This window comes from Bos taurus, chromosome 18, assembly GCF_002263795.3.
Source record: "Bos taurus isolate L1 Dominette 01449 registration number 42190680 breed Hereford chromosome 18, ARS-UCD2.0, whole genome shotgun sequence".
Classification (NCBI taxonomy): domain Eukaryota; kingdom Metazoa; phylum Chordata; class Mammalia; order Artiodactyla; family Bovidae; genus Bos; species Bos taurus.
The window spans coordinates 11,128,479-11,145,087 of record NC_037345.1 but is presented as its reverse complement, the minus strand read 5'-3'; the positions used below and the strand labels follow the sequence as shown (position 1 = coordinate 11,145,087).

The 16,609-nt window shown below is 48.6% G+C and overlaps 1 protein-coding gene across 7 annotated transcripts in view; it reads right to left on the bottom strand.

Annotated features, from left to right (window-relative positions):
* The window catches only part of KIAA0513, a 60,505-nt gene extending 43,943 nt beyond the window's left edge, over positions 1-16,562 (bottom strand). For 2 of the 7 annotated variants that reach the window (XM_005218426.5, XM_015475697.3), the window contains exon 1: positions 7,399-7,480. The gene's annotated coding sequence lies outside the window, so the exon portion shown is untranslated. Of the gene's footprint in view, positions 1-1,445; positions 1,594-7,222; positions 7,481-16,303 lie in introns of those variants that run through there. The other 5 variants (XM_059877052.1, XM_024978897.1, XM_024978899.2 and 2 more) reach the window with 5 other exon arrangements.
* Positions 16,563-16,609: the final 47 nt, after the last annotated feature.

Genomic DNA, 16,609 nt, shown 5'->3' with positions numbered 1-16,609 from the left:
AAATAAAATCTACTATTAAAGTTACCTGGGACTGTTTCATTGACTTGTTTGTGCGGCTGCTAGAAACTGAAGCCCATATGTGTGGCTCACCCTGCCCTTCTATTCCTTCAGCCTGAGGAATCCCCACTGCCCACCAGCAGCCCGGCCCCAGCAAATGGCAAGTTCACAGGCTCTGTGGTGGGAATGAACTTGGCCTGGTTGAGGCTGGTGGGGTTGCCACCTGCTAGGCAGGGGCTTGGGAGCCAAGTTAAGGAGTTTGGGTTTCACCCCAGGAGCACTGGGAGAGGCCTGGAGGGTTTGCCTCAGGGGAATGCCACAATCTGATTTTAACTGTGCCAAGATGCTGTGCTCTGGTGACTGTGCAGAGATGGGACAGGTGAGGACAGAGGAGGACCACTGGGCGGGAGGGGTCAATCCCTGGGACCCCTCAGGTTTTGGCCCCTTGGGGTGACCTGAGAAATGGAAGTCCGAGATTCTGCTTCCTTCATGGGGCACAAGGGTCTTACTAAATTCCCTATACGTTACATTTGATTATGTGGACAACCTTTACTCCACGACAACAGGAAAATGAAATTTTTTCATCATCCAGAGCAGGCCTCGGGCTCCTGAGAGTGATCCTGTTGCTTCTCGAAGTCCAGCATAACCTGCCTCTCTCCAGAGAGGGAAGTGGACCAGTTTCCCTCTGTGAACTGGTTTCCTATTTCCTGTGCATCGCCACACGAATTAAGCTTTTCACTGTCCGATCTCACTGAATTCTTTGACTTCATTCTTAGCACTTACTAAGGCAATGGCACCCCACTCCAGTACTCTTGCTTGGAAAATCCCATGGATGGAGGAGCCTGGTAGGCTGCAGTCCATGGGGTGGCTAAGAGTCAGACACGACTGAGTGACTTCACTTTCACTTTTCACTTTCATGCATTGGAGAAGGAAATGGCAGCCCACTCCAGTGTTCTTGCCTGGAGAATCCCAGGGATGGGGGAGCCTGGTGGGCTGCCATCTATGGGGTCGCACAGAGTCAGACACGACTGAAGTGACTTAGCATACAGTTCAGTTTAGCTTTCTTCTCTTGTGAGGGTTTCCCCCCGACACACTTTTCCTGGGTTCTATTTTTGCATCTTAGCTTCCCTGTTTCACCCTCAAAGCCCCTCACTCAAGGATGTCAGCTGAACAGTAACCCTCCAAGCTCACTAACTCTGGCATTTTCTGTTGGTGCTGCTCTTTCTAGATTCTCCTTTTCCCCTGCCTGTTGGTCATCACTGCCACCAGTGAGTCATCAGCTCTGAGTCATGCCTGGCTGGGCTGCAAAGGCCTCAGAGCACACCTGTTTGTGCAAGGCTGGCCCTTGGGAACACGGCCCGCACCCAGCACGAGCTTCCATACATGGATTCAGTAACGAGGAGAAAAAACAATTGCCTTGACTCTCTTTTTTTCCCTTCCAGATTTACCATTTCTTTCAGCTTTTGGTGGAGATGATTCCCACACTGCAATGCATCTTGATCATTCACTTTGCATCTTCAGAGGCAGAAGGAAGTTTCCAGAATGAGCCCAGAAGGCCCCAAGGATGAGAGGCTTTTCTTCCATGACGTCCCTCCTCTGTCATGGGACACGAAGTGTCACCCCATGTGCCACGCTGGGACCACACCGCCTTTTGAGAGCTATGAAGGTACCACCAAACTGTGCGTAAAACACGGAGGATGGGCCCCACTCCAGACCAGGAAACGGGAGAGATGAGCTGCAAACACAGCCTAGTACTTGGACCAGACCTGCATGAACCTGAGAGCCAGCGCTGCTCACAGGCTGTGACGGGAGGCACATAGGCCTCCTCGCCAGGGCTAACCCTGAAGTTCAAGGCACCGGATCCAAACCCACAAATACAAGCTCTGCTCCCACACTCCTCCCTGAAGGCCCCATGCTCTACCATTACAGATTCCTATTTTTCTAAGCATCTCCCTTCTAAATATAAAACTCTTGACAGAGGTGTTGCCATCAGCTCTTAGCACCTGGAAACAGACCAGCCTAACAGGTCCCCACAGCAAGGGTTCTGAAAAGGCAAGAGGCATGAAAAGTCAGGATGGGAGTGCAGTGTGTGGGATGACATGGGATGGGGTGGGGGTGGCACTTGGGGACATTAAAGGACTTCCAGTCTCTGCAAAGAGACACAGAAATGGGCAGAGATGGTGCCCCTGGGAAGGAGACGGGAAGCCAGGGGAGGAGAGGTAGAGACAGAAATCACTTTTCCCTGGACATCCTCCCATATCATTTGAGTTTTGTACCACCTGCATGAATTACCCAGCCAACAAAAAATTAAATAGGGAAGAAGTGGGTATTGGGTATCTGGCTGAGATGAAGCCAGCAATAAAAAGACCTCTGAAGGCGAAGGGACAGGTTACACTGGCTGCTCTGCTCACAGGCTGTCCTGCTCTCATGACCCTCAACCCCACTCTCCACCTACCAGGCCCAAATCACAAGTTTTTCTAGCAACTCCTGCATGGCCCTTTTTCTGAACCTTTTTCAGGGTCAAAATCTGAGACACTGAAACTCAGAATTCTCAAAAGCCTTACTTAAAAGCCCCTCAGAATCACTGGGAAAGTCCCACAAAGGAAAAATGTGACTGCTCTGATGTTGTGGCCTCCGGCTCCGACCGGCTATGTGAGGCCTGACATGGGAACATCGGGTCCAGTGGCACCGTTTATCTCGCCATCAGGGAGCCAACCCTTCGTCACAAGGACGGGGACAGAAGTGTGTCCCCAAGGGAGCAGTCATCCCCCCAGGGCCTCTGGAGCTGTCAGGGAAACTCTGCATCCTGCCCCAGGCTGGAGCCACCAGGGAGACCTGGCCACCAGCGGTTATGGGGAGAGGCCACCGGTTCTGCAGTCAGCCGGGAGGTTCGTGCGGTCCTGGATGACCCTGCGCAAGTCACTCTATGAATCAGACCCTCCCTCTCCTCGCCCGGGACCCACCTAGAGCACAAGCTGTAAGTTGTAAGGATCACAAATACTTTAGGCATAAACATCCAAATCCATGTCATTAGCCCAAAAAATAATCCGGCCCCCTCCTACCAGTTTTACCCCTTAAAATGTTACTGGATCTCGAAGTTAGAAGGTGTTATGCTTTGAGCATCCCATGAACTGAACCATGGAAAGAGATGCTGAGGGACCTCCCTGGTGGTCCAGTGGCTAAGACTCTGTGTTCCCAACGCAGGGGACCTGGGTTCTAGATCCCACATGCCACAACTAAATATCCTGCATGCCGAAACTAAGACCTGGTGCAGCCAACTAAATAAACATTTTTTTTTTTTAATCATAAAGTCATAATGGAATAGGTTGGGCCCCAAATCCAATTTGACTGGTGTCCTTATAAGAAGAGACAGGGAGACACACACAGAGGGAAGATACTGTGAAAACACATATACATACACACAGACACACAGAAAGAAGGTCATGTGACCACAGAGGCAGGGATGGGGGTCATGCAGCTGCAAGACAAGGAACAGAAAGGGTGGCTGGAAACCCCCAGAGGCTGAGAGAAGGGCAGGAACAGACCCCAAGAAGGAACCAGCCCTGCTGACACCTTGATTTTGCACGTCTTGTCTCCTGATCTGTAAGAGAATAATTATCTCTTCCCTAAAATCCCCCAGTTTGTGGTACTTTGGTACAGCAGCCCTAGGAGACTCATAAACTGATCTGGTTTTACTGTCTGTCTAAAGCTTAAAATTCTCTGGCCTGACAGTCAGCTGACCAGCCTACGGATGGCTGTCTCTAGTAAGAGAAGACTAACTTATTATCTACCAATGCAGCAATCCCTCTTATCTTTGACAAGGTCTGTTATAAAAATCATTCATTTAGCAAATATTTACTGAGCACCTACTACGTGTCAGGCACTCTTTGGGGCTCTGTTGATGCGATGTTAAACGGGGAGCCGACACTAAAAGCACGTACACATATGGCCATTTCTGATACCAATGATGAAAGTAAAACAATACGACATGAGCAAAGTGGGTTGGGGACCAGGATGAAATTATTAAATTGTTAGGGGAGCTTCCACTAAGCTTGTGACACTGGACCAGTGACCTGAATGACAAGGAGTCAGCCACAGGAGAATCTGGCTGGAGGAACAGCCAGTGCAGAGGCCCTGAGACACAGCAAGTTAGACCCAGTCAAGGCCCAGAAAGAAGGAGGGACTTTTGTTGAGGGAGGGAGTGGCAACTGATGAAGCTGGAGCAACAAGGAAGGTCAGTCAGTCCTTGCATAGTGGGCCCAGGTAAGAAGCTTGCATCTGATCCCAAGACTACTGAGATGTCACTGGGGAGAGACATGATTTGATTCAAAGTTGTTTTTGTTTTAAATCACTCTGGGACTTCCCTCTTGGTACAGTGGCTAAGAATCTGCCTGCCAATTTAGGGGACACAGGTTCAATCCTTGGTCTAGGAAGATTCCATATGTTGCCGAGCAACGGAGCCTGCAAGCCACAACTACTGAGCCCATGCTCCTCAACACGAGAACTTTCACCTTTGTCCTTCCAGATCTACACAGCCACTGATGCACCCCAGACTGCCTTGACTTTTTAAAAATTGTTTTGCACCACTGACCTGCTGAAACACACTCAGATAACCTCCTCTGGTGTCCTTTTTCAGATCTAGATGCTCAGAGCTAGAAAATGGGATTCAAGCTTATTCTTCCCTAATGAGAACAGCTGTGCCCTCTTTAAAGAGGAAAGGGGAAAAAAAAAAAAAAACACATCACCATAACGCAAACAATGCCATGTATAAAAAAAACTGGATAAAACAAACAAAAGTACTGGGTCAACTCCTCAGGTTTCACAACCACTGCATTTTTCTTCTGGGTGGAGGACAAGGAAAACGATTATGGCAAGTGTCCCTAGAATTGCCTTGGTCTGTTGCATCACGTGGCTGAAGACACCTAGACTATTAGGAAACTCTGAGCGCTTGAGCAAAACACACTCCCTGCAATCATACTTCCCACTAGGTTTCTCAAGGACCTATAAACAAATCTGAGTACACGCAGACGCTCAAGCCTGGGGTAGAAGGAAGTGGTGGAGAGCGTCTACGCTCGAGAGCCATGCTGCCTTAGCAAGCAGGGAAAGCGGTGGGGGACAGGGATGCTGGGAATCCCGCGGGCCCTGGGATGTGTGTGTCACCGGCCCGCATCCTGCATCCTGCTCAGCGGAGTGGTGATGGGCCACTGCATCTGGTGTCAGACAGCTAGGCTTAACACTGCTTTGCTCCTACTAGCTAAGTGACCATGGGCAAGCCATTTAGCCTTAGTTTCCTCATCTGTGACATTTATGAAGATCAGTTAAGATTCTGCGTGTGAGAGCCCTTTGCAAATTACTCTGTGGTGTAAAAGTGAGGGGTTATCATTGGCAATAAGGATTTTTACTCCTCCCTTTGCATGTCATATGGGTTGACTTTCCCTGACTTTCTCTCTTCCTAGGCTGCTTTTGATGTTTCTTTTCACTTGATTATTTCCTTTTGAGAGAAGGGAAGAGAGACAAAAGCAGGTAGCATGATGACTCATTTCACCTTAAACCCTTCCAAAAAACTGTCCTAAAAAATGTGCTCTCAGAGCCATTTTGTTGCTGCTCAGTCGTGTCTGACTCTTTGCGACCCCATGGGTACCCTGCCAGGCTCCTCTGTCCATGAGGTTCTCCAGGCAAGAATACTGGAGTGGGTTGCCATTTCCTTCTCCAGGGGATCTTCCTGGACCAAGGATCAAACCTATGTCTTCTGCATTGGCAGGCAGATTCCTTACCAATGAGCCACCTAAGAAGCCCCTCAGAGCCATTTGGGGCCATCCTAAAGCAATTTACCTCCAAAGCACCAAAGCTATTGTCATGCAAAAAGGACCATGTCTAATATCTGTGGATATTCTGCACTGTCTGGAAATCTGTAGCAAATAATTCAAGGTTTGTGATTTACTCAGGTTGCTGAGTAGTTTTTCACTGGCCTTAGTTGCTGTGTTCTCAAATAATACAAACTATCTTCACATTAACCCACACAAGCCATACAAAAGACAAAGACGGAAGAAAATCACAGGAATGTATTCCAGAACCAAATGAGAAGTTAGAGATAATCTGCTCAGTAAAGTGCATATTCCTGACTCCTCAGCCATCTTCATCTCTTTAATGGAAAAAGAACCTCATGAGTCAACTTTCTCATTATGAGCTGATCTCAATAGCCAGCCGATCGCCCTGTGCTTCAAATGCGTAAGCAGTCCTATTTCTGCACCAAGTGGAAATAAAAGCCAGTGACAGCCCAAGGGAGAGAAGGAACAAGGGAAAACACACACTTCCAAACAGAACCACGGAATGATGGAAAAAAGCGCTCAAGCGTAATACAACTGAATTTTTTTTCTTTGCTTAATTCGGTGTTAAGCATCTTGGTTGCCCTGGTTTAGGTTGAGGGAGGGGGTGCCTTGAATCAAATGAGCTCCAAACCTCAGCTTTAGGTGACAATGGTCTGGAGAGTCGCCTGCTCCCTGACAGCTGTCAGCTTGCCTCTATCATTTACTCACCCCAGCGAGTCAAGCTGCACGTCAAGCTTCTCACCTGTGCCAGCTCAGAGGTGAGTTCCTGCCCAGTCTGCAGGCTGGCACCCTGGCCTCACACTTAACCAGAGTCACAGGAGCTGCCCAGTCCCTATTGACAAGTCCTCTTCCTCCTCCCAAACTCAATCAACCTATAACCCAGAGAAGCCCAGACCCCAAGCAAGGCGAAACTCCCACCCAGCTCCAGAAAATCCCCCATCCTGTCCTTTCCAAGACCCTGGTCCCTGTGCCAGGCCACCCTGAACCAGCTGCTCTACACAGCTGCTCTACACGGCCCCACGGCAAAGCTCCTCTTGCTCCCGACCACCGCGGGGACGAGGGGGTCCCGGGGAGGCGGGTCGAGCCCTTCTCCTGTGCCCCCACACCGCCCCCGCTGCCACCTCAGAAGCAGAGGGGCAGCAAACTTAAAGCCCAGCACGCAGCACAACTCACCGAGTCCTCCCCATCCCGGTTCGAGGAAGCCCCTCCCCAGCACGCTCGTCCAGGAGTCGGGGGGGTTCCTCCCCCAAAACTGGTGAGCCGGCTCCATTCCTAAGCCACCTGGCGACACCGTCAGCCGCCAGGGATGGGGACACCTTTTCCAGCCCCTCCACCCCCCAGGGAGCGCCCTGCTCCCCATAAGGTGGGCTCTTGGCCCCCTCCTCCCGTTTCCTCACCTCAGCGCGAGCCGAGGCCGACCCCGCAGAGCCCCGGTCCCCACCCGACCACCCCTCACCCGCCGGTCCGCGGGCGCTCCGGCTGTCGCCCCTCGGAGAGCGAGTCCCCGCGCCGCCCACAGAGCCTGGCACGCCGTTCCCCTCACGGGCGCCAACGGGCCCCCCGCCCCTCTCACCGCGGCGGGGGTTGGCCGGCCGGGCGGGCCCGGGAGCTAGCGCGCGGGCGGGCGCCTTTGGGCTCGGCGGTGTGGCCACTGCACCGGCCCCGGAGCCGTGTCCTTCTGAGGCCTGCCCGCGCGAGCTGTCAGTCAGCAGCCCGGGCCCGCCCCCCCTCCCCCCTCCCCCGGACTGCGCAGCCGCGGTGCGGCCGGGAAGCAGCGTCACGTGCTGGGGTGGGGCCGCTACCAGCGCCTGAAGCTCCGAGGCTCTCGGGCCCCTCCGGCCCCGGGTCGCTCCGGGCTGGGGCCGCCTTTCGGATGCAGGCGTCGTCCCCCGCCCCTGGGAGCACTCTAGGGGACTTCTAACAGAAGGTCGCTGCAACCCCGTTTCCTGGATCTGCTCAAAAAACTAGGGTGTTCTCCCGGGCCGAGCAGAGCTGTGGGGTGGGGGGTGGGTGCAGGCCGTTCTGTGGACAGAACGGTGAGTGAATTACTTGGTGATTCTGGAGGTGGGGGAGCCCAGGAAGGGAGTATAACCTGATTCGGGTTGCTACCCCGCCCTGGTGTCTGCACCTTTAAGACAAGGATCCCCTTATGCCATTTCCTGCTCGTCTGTTTCAGTTAGGCTGAAGCCTTGACTTTAAGGAACGTACTTGTGAAACCAGTCAGGCAAGGATGTATGGAACGGAAGGGCACTGTGAGGCCGATTGATTTTTTTTGAAAGGGGGCATCTTAAAAAGCTGATGGATTCCACTTTCTTGAACTCCTACGCGCATCAGCATCTTTTCACCAGATACAGTAAACACAATTTTCGAGCTGTCTGGCTTGGGTTTCTTCCACATCTCTTCAAAAGAACAAACCAAAACCACAAAAGGTAAAAAATGTGTGTGCTTCGGACACTTATTTTTTTAAAAAGCTTTTTATTTTATATTGGAATATAGCTGTTTAACAATGTTGTGACAGTTTTGGGTGGACAGCAAAGCGACTCAGTCATACATATACATGTATCTGGGATTTTTCAGTTCAAGAGCAAGCATAGGAATGTAAATGGACACCCCCCCTCCCAAAAATCTTGGGGTTATGGCAAGCTTGGTTCTAACACCTAGGGAAACAGACTGTGAATTCTGACACTGCAAATTCTCTGAAGACAGTTCCAGAGCTACACTGCAGGGCTATAGAGCGCCTTTGGGTGGGTAACTAAGCTGTGTCCAACTCTTTGCAACCCCGTGGACTGCAGCCCTCCAGGCTCCTCTGTCCATGGGATTTCCCTGGCAAGAATACTCGAATGGGTCACCATTTCCTTCTCCAGGGTATCTTTCTGACCCAGGGATCGAACCTGCATCTCCTGCATTGGCAGGCAGATTCTTTACCACTGAGCCACCAGGGGAAGCCCTAAAAAGCTCTGCCTTTAAATAAATGCCCTGGCATCTGAACTAGGGCAGAATGTCAACCTCAGAAAACTGGGGCAGGGGTTATTCTCTGAAGTCTTAGGAGTTAGGCAGGAGGAACTGGAGTTCTGCCACTTAGAAGAAAAGACACCTGTGGATTGACGATCAAGTGTCTTTCTTGTGCCCCACACGTGGAGCTGCTGGTCCCTGGGAAAGTGGACTGTTCAGACTTGCTTGGGAAAGTTGAAGGGACCAACGGGAAGGAAAGAGCTGGGAGCTGCGATTCTACAAGAGGCATGGGGCCTTCAGCACCGCAGCTGCTTCTGGTCCATTTCTGATTTGCATGACCAGCTCCATGTAGTCATCATTTGTGAGAAACCAGATCTCTGGGTATTTTAAGCTTCATGTGAATTCAGAGAAGTGTAAGTTATGTGGGCACTACAGATGCGGGGGGCGGATCCTGAAGGCTACAAGAGCATCACGAAGACTCTATGGAATAGAGGAGGATCGTATCTGTGGCTGGAGGAAGTCCTCCTTTGGTTCAGTGAGTGAACCCAGCACCAGGAGTAGACTCTTTCAGCCTTGTCCTCACTGTGGTGATACCAACTATTCAGGAAAATTGGAAAATGAGGGTTCATTCAGGGTCAGACTCCATTTGGGGGAAATATCATTTATCTTCAAGAAGATTCACCTATCTCTCCAAACTTCATAAAAGATCTTCTGAACTTGCCAGAAGGTTGGAGAGAAGCACATGACATGGCCATTTTACTTAAAAAGGGGAAGAAAGTAAATTCTGCAAACCACAGACCAGTGAACTAGACATTGGGCCTGGGAAACATTCAGGACAGATGACTCATGAAAAACATCTGTGACCCCGCAGAAGAGGAAGCACCAGTGGCAAAGATCAAGTCATGCTGGGTTAACCATGAGATTTCAAGATATGAAATCTATACTGGTAATTCGAGGAAATACGATAGAACTGGTGTATTTGGACCTGGGACGTGTATTTACCAGAATGTCAATGTGTAAGTGACAAAAGGCCAGGCAAACTGGTTTTTCAAAAAAAAGAGGGCATATAGGGACTTCCCTGGTGGTCCAGTGGTTAAGACAGCTTCCACTGCAGGGGGTGCGGGTTTGACTCCAGGTGGGGGAACTGGGGTCCTGCATCCCTCAAGGCACAACCAAAAAAAAGAGTGGTGATCATAGGAATACAGTGGCTTACATGACTGAAAAGTTCTGGAGTTGGCCCAGCAGGATCCAGGGGCCAAGTGATGTCATCAGAACTTGGTCTCGTCTCTCTTGCCTTCTTGACTGCTTCCCTTTGAGGTGGGCTTCATTCTCAGATCAGGTGCTTTTTTTCAGGTGTTTTTCCTTAGTATCTTTTTTTTTTTATCATTGCTTTACAATGCTGTGTTAGTTTCTGCTGCATAACAAAATGAATCAGCCATGTGTATACACCTTTCTTCCTGTAGAGGGTGCTTCAGGAGTAGGAAGCTATGAGCTCCTCTCCCACTTGTATGACCCTCAGCACACTCCTTAAACTCAGTGGGCCTGTTTCTTCATCTGAACAAGGGGCCAACCGTGACATGTTCATTCGTTCATTTGCTGTGTATTGCACTGTCGCAGGAATGGGAGAGAAGGAGGAATTTTTGATAATGTGCCGGGGAGGAAGACATGCTGAAGGGCAGGAGAGGGCCAGCTTGGGATTCCAGGGAACGCAGAGCCCAAGGCACAGGCCTGCTGCCCTCGAGGGCTCTACCTGCAGCTGGAGGTGAGGTGACCCAGTGAAAAGGAATTCAGGAATGTGTCACACCACTTTGGGTTTAGACTCCCTGGGCCTTGTTCAGCACCTTGGGTTGGAGAGCTTCAGCCTTCTGGCTTCCCTGATCTGGCTGATGCATTCAACATCACAATCTCAGTGGAAAAAATAAGAAACCACCCAAACTCCCTTCTGAAGAAATTTCTGATTTTTCCACTGTACAGACCTTGGAAGTCTCTTTCTCTCCCACTGTTAAAATACCAGCATACAAATCATAAATGTACAAGGCTGAATTTTTACCAAGTGAGCACCCATACAACCAGCACCCAGCTCAAGAAATAGAATATTACTAGGCCCCAGCATCCCTACTACCGTGGTAATCACAGCCCTGCCCTGTCTTCCTATACCAAAGGTCAGTTTTGCCCGATTTTGAACTTTTACTCAACATCCTATTTGTGAGATTTACTTGTGTGTAGTGTGCACTTTCATTCTGTAGAGTCTTGTATTTCACTGTATAGGTAGAGTAGTATCTGTTCATTCTGGCTCCACACTGCAAACAACCTGAATATCCATGAACAATGCTGTACTGTGTATTGTGGGAACATCCTATCACAAGTCTTCCGATCTGTCTTCAGCAGGTACTCCTAACGGTCCTGCGGGGTGGTTTAACAATCACATTCCTGCCCCCGGCAGTGAAGTGGATGGAAGCCCCAGTTTCTCTGCATGCTCACCAGCACTTGGTGTTTTTTTCATGTTAGCCATTCTAGTGGGTGTGTAAATAGTATTTCATTGTGGTTGAAGTTTGCATTTCCCTGATGACTAATGAAAATGAGCATTTTTTCATGTTTGGATTTTCTTCTGTGAAGCACCTGTTCAAGTGTTTTGCCAATTGTTCCATTGGGTTGTCTCATTTATTTTAAATGTTTATGTATTTAAAAATGGATACCTGGTTTACAAACTTAACAAGTTACAAACCTATTCCTTGTACATTTTCCCAGGGATTGTATATACAAACATATATATGCCCCAGATCTTCTTTTTCAAATACAGTTTTACACCGTAGTTAGCTGGTGATGGACAGGGAAGCCTGGCGTGCTGCAGTCCATGGGATCGCAAAGAGTCGGACACGACTGAGCAACTCAACTGAACTGAACTGACACCATAGAGTTAATATACCTCAGATATCACTGCACAGTATTCCATTCGTATGTATAACATGCTCTACTTCATATACTGACAGCATATAGGGCGATGCATTTTTATGCTTCTACAAACATTCTACTATAAATACTGAAGTGCAAACATCTTTGTGTGCATGAGGGACTCTATCTGGAGGATAAATTGCTAAGTTGGGTCAAAGGGTAAATACAATTAAATTGTTTTGATTCATACCTCTATCTTGCTCTGCAAAGAGCTGAATAAAGTGACAACTGTACCAATTTGGTCTTCCTGCCAACACACAGAATCGCCAAACTTTAATGTTCATCAACTGACTAGGTGAAAAATGGGAGCTCTTGATACTCTTAAATCTGGATTCATTCCTTTTACTTTGAATGAGGCTGAGCATCTTTTCATGTGGTTGAACGGAGGCTCCACTTTAAAAGAACTATTTCGTGGGATGAGTGGTTAGCTGCACACTAGCTCCTGATGGATACACAGAACTGATCCTGGAGCTGAGATGTCCTCATTCCTGTGAGGACATCCAAGGGTAGGTGTTTGGTTCCGTGGGCCTTATGAAATAAAAGAGAGACCCAAAAAAAGTGTGTTGAACCACTGTCTCAAAATAGGAAGAAACCTTGGAAATCAAGTCTAATCTTGTATTTTTTTAGAGAGTAAAAAAAAAGCCGAGGCTTAGAGAAGGGAAATGACTTGCAGAAGACCACATACCAAGTCTGTTGAGAAAGATGAAAATCCTTGATAAGAGTTGAATTGTTTTTGTCAACTGCTGTCATCCTGTTAGATATTTTAATGAATGATTTCATCATGCTACTTCCTTTAGCAACAGGGCAATTTTCAAGTTACAGTAAACAAGCCCGTACAGGTGTGGGGGCTGAGGAGAATTACAAGTCTTTTTGTGAAAGACTTTGAAATGGGTCACAAAGTCAGCGTGTGTCTTCAACGGGCAACTAGGTGTTGTCCTGCACACCCTTGGATTATCTGGGTCTATGGATCTTTTTCTTTGCTTTAAGCTATTTCTAACTCCATAGGTTTTTTTTTTTTTTGGCAGCATCAGGTCTTGGCTGCAGCCCTAGGGATCTTTCCTTGTGGTGAAGGGACTCAGTAGCTGTGGCATGTGCAGGCTTAACTGCCTCCCAGCACACGGGATCTTAGTTCCCAGGCCAAGGATCGAACCCATGTCCCCTGCACTGGAAGGCGGATTCTTAACCACTGGACCATGAGGGAAGTTCCATTCTATAGGTTTAAAATTTATTTATTTATTTGGCTGTACTGGGTATTAGTTGGCAACACTTGGGATCTTTAGTTGCAGTGTGTGGGATCTAGTTCCCTGACCAGGGATCAAACCTGGGTATCCTGCACTGGAAGTGTGCACTCCCAGCCACTGGAGCCAACAGGGGTGTCCCAACGCTATAGATTCGAGAATAGACAGCAAGGCCAGTGATTCTGTTACCAAGGCTGTTGCCCCAGAATCTTACCCTTGCCCCTCCTTCAGATGAAATGTGTGTTTTTTTCTTTAATTTACTTAGTTTAAATTTTTGGCTGTACCATGTAGCATGCAGGATCTTAGTCCCCGACTAGGGATCAAATCTGTACCTCCTACAGTGAAAGCTCAGAGCCCTAACCACTGGGACCACCACAGAACTCCAAAACCAATTATTCTTATCTAAGGAAATCCCGTGGACAGAGGAGTCTGGTGGGTTACAGTCCATGGGGTTGCAAAGAGTTGGACATGACTGAGCAAATGAGCACCCACAAGCATGCAAGTTTCAGGAGGAAGATGCAAAGAGAAAAAGTAACAAGAACTGATGAGAACAAACTAGGCCAAAGAGTGGGGAAGATGTGGCTTCCAGTGGACCTTGAGTCTCATTATCAGCTCACTGTAATATATTAGCACAGGCTAAATGACACACTCATCAGCGCCAGGACAGCTGACAACTGCCAGGACAGCAACTGAAAAAGCCCATAAAGCACTGCAAAGGAGAGGCGCAACAGTTCTGGGTCCAAACCACACCCCAGTTCTCCAGTAAGTCATGAATATTCTTTCCCCTCCTGCCAATTCCTTCCTTTTAACCTTGACCTTCTAATATATTTGGTGGCTCCACCAGATTTGGGTTGAGAGCTGATTTGCAAACTAGGTTCCCCCTTTCCATTCTTTGGCTATTGAATATAGCTTGTGTGATTCCACTCTCAGCACCAGTTTCAGGAAAAAGACAAGAGATCTCCATGCAAGTCCAGCTGACCTGCTTGGTAACAATTCCTGCCCACTGATATCTGACATTTAAATGAACCTTGTCTGGCAGAAGATCAACTGACTTCCCTACTATAGAAGCCAGTTTTGATTTGGTTCAATTAAGCAAATACTTTTTTATTTTAATTTTTGGGCCACACTGGGATGTGGGATCTTAGTTCCCCAACCAGGGACTGAACTTGTGGCCCCTGCATTGGGATGCAGAGTCTTAACCACTGGCAGCATTCCTGACTGCCTACATGTACCTGTCTTTTGGATTCATCTTTGAACCACTTTTATCATTCATCGTACCTACTTTTCCCCTCATAAATTAGTGAGTTAAATCTTTGACATGTGTATGAGACATAAATCTTTGGCATATTTGTATGAGAGTCATGATTTAACTTCCAAAATTTCTCAGATCTGTTTTGTTGTGTTTATTAACTTTTTTTTAAAGATACTTCTGTGGGGAAGGATAAATTAGGTTGGGATTAACATATACACACTGCTATATATAAAACAAATAACCAACAAGGACATACTGTATAGGACAAGGAACTATACTCAATATTTTGTAATAACCTATAAGGGGAAAGAGTCTGAAAAAGAACATATACACATATATGTATAATTCAATCACTGGGCTGTATACCTGAAACTATATTGTAAATCAACCATCAGATCAGATCAGATCACTCACTCAGTCGTGTCCGACTCTTTGCAACCCCATGAATCACAGCACGCCAGGCCTCCTTGTCCATCACCAACTCCCGGAGTTCACTCAGACTCACGTCCATCGAGTCAGTGATGCCATCCAGCCATCTCATCCTCTGTCGTCCCCTTCTCCTCCTGCCCCCAATCCCTCCCAGCATCAGTCTTCTCCAATGAGTCAACTCTTCGCATGAGGTGGCCAAAGTACTGGAGTTTCAGCTTTAGCGTCATTCCTTCCAAAGAAATCCCAGGGCTGATCTCCTTCAGAATGGACTGGTTGGATCTCCTTGCAGTCAAGGGACTCTCAAGAGTCTTCTCCAACACCACAGTTCAAAAGCATCAATTCTTCAGCGCTCAGCCTTCTTCACAGTCCAACTCTCACATCCATACATGACCACAGTAAAAACCATAGCCTTGACTAGACGAACCTTTGTTGGCAAAGTAATGTCTCTGCTTTTGAACATGCTATCTAGGTTGGTCATAACTTTCCTTCCAAGGAGTAAGCGTCTTTTAATTTCTTTAATATAAAAGAAGATATCTTTTAACGTTGTTCATAGCAAGTGTATCTTAAGCATAGCAGCCACTTGCAGTCTCGACATTATCCAAAGACAGTCATCCTTTCTTTCAGCCTATACAAAAGGAATTGCCCACAGATTGGAAGCCTACCTCTCTTTTCTTCCTTGTGGAAATAAATAAGCCAGGAGATTAGGAGGGCTTCCCTGATATCTCATCGGTAAAGAATCTGCCTGCAATACAAAAGACACAAAAGACTCTGGTTCAATCCCTGGGTCAGAAAGATCCCTGGAGGAGGAAATGGCAACCCACTCCAGTATCCTTGCCCGAAAAACCCCATTGACAGAGGGTTGACAGTCCAAAGGGTCACAGAGTCGGATACAACTGAGTGAATAAGCACAGGAGACTCAATGAGGACTGACTGAATGTATGAAAGTGAAAGTCGCTTAGTCGTGTCCGACTCTTTGCGACCCCATGGACTATACAGTCCATGGAATTCTCCAGGCCGGAATACTGGAGTGGGTAGCTCTGACCTTCTCCAGGGGATCTTCCCAACCCAGAGATCGAACCCAGGTCTCCTGCATTGCAGGCGGATTCTTTACCAGCTGAGCCACAAGGAATGTATAGCACCATATTAAATGCACAGGCACAGTAACAAAAATCTTAAACTTTCAAAAGTTGGAATTCAGTGACTAATGCACCTTTTACTTCCAAAAGCTTAGCTATATAAGCATATCTGGGAGCAAGAATGGTAAACTGTGAGAAAGTGGCTTGCAGACAGTGAGATTTCTATCCTTCATCCTCAATGAGTTTTTATCAATCTTACAAGTTAGTGGGTACTTAAAGAATTTAACAACAAACACTAACTGAGCGCCTACTCCCCAGCCCTGAGGAAATTGTTCCCAGTATAGGAAATACCCGTCCCCCGCGCCCCCCGCCCACCTCCGCCAACCACCACACACACAAAGCTAACCACGTTTCTACCTTCGACAAACTTAGGACTCAGCGTCTGGAAGGGGTCGCTGGGACGCTGTAGTGTCCACGCCGCCTAGAGGCCGTTAATCGGGAATCACGCATACAGCGGCGCTTCCCCTTCCCCCAACGCGTTTTCCGGCCCAGGCGTCCCCCTGGCGCTTCTCCACTAACCCGTGATCGGATTTCTCATCCCCGCGCGCCGCACGCACAGCTCGCACCTCTCGCTGGCTTCACCCGCGCCGCCGCGGGCCCCTGGACAGGCGGGTCCGAAAGCCTGTGGCAGCCCGTAACCCCCATCCTTTCTCTTCCCCAGACTTCAGCTTGCACGGGTCGCTCTATTTTAGAAAGCGGACCTTGAGACTAAGGAGGGCTACCTTTCCCTGGGAACAGCCAGTTTTTAGGACCCGCGGTCCCAGAGTCACAGAAACCCCGCCCCCGCCCCGCCGCGGCGCGGCCGGATCTGCGCAAGCGCGGCGC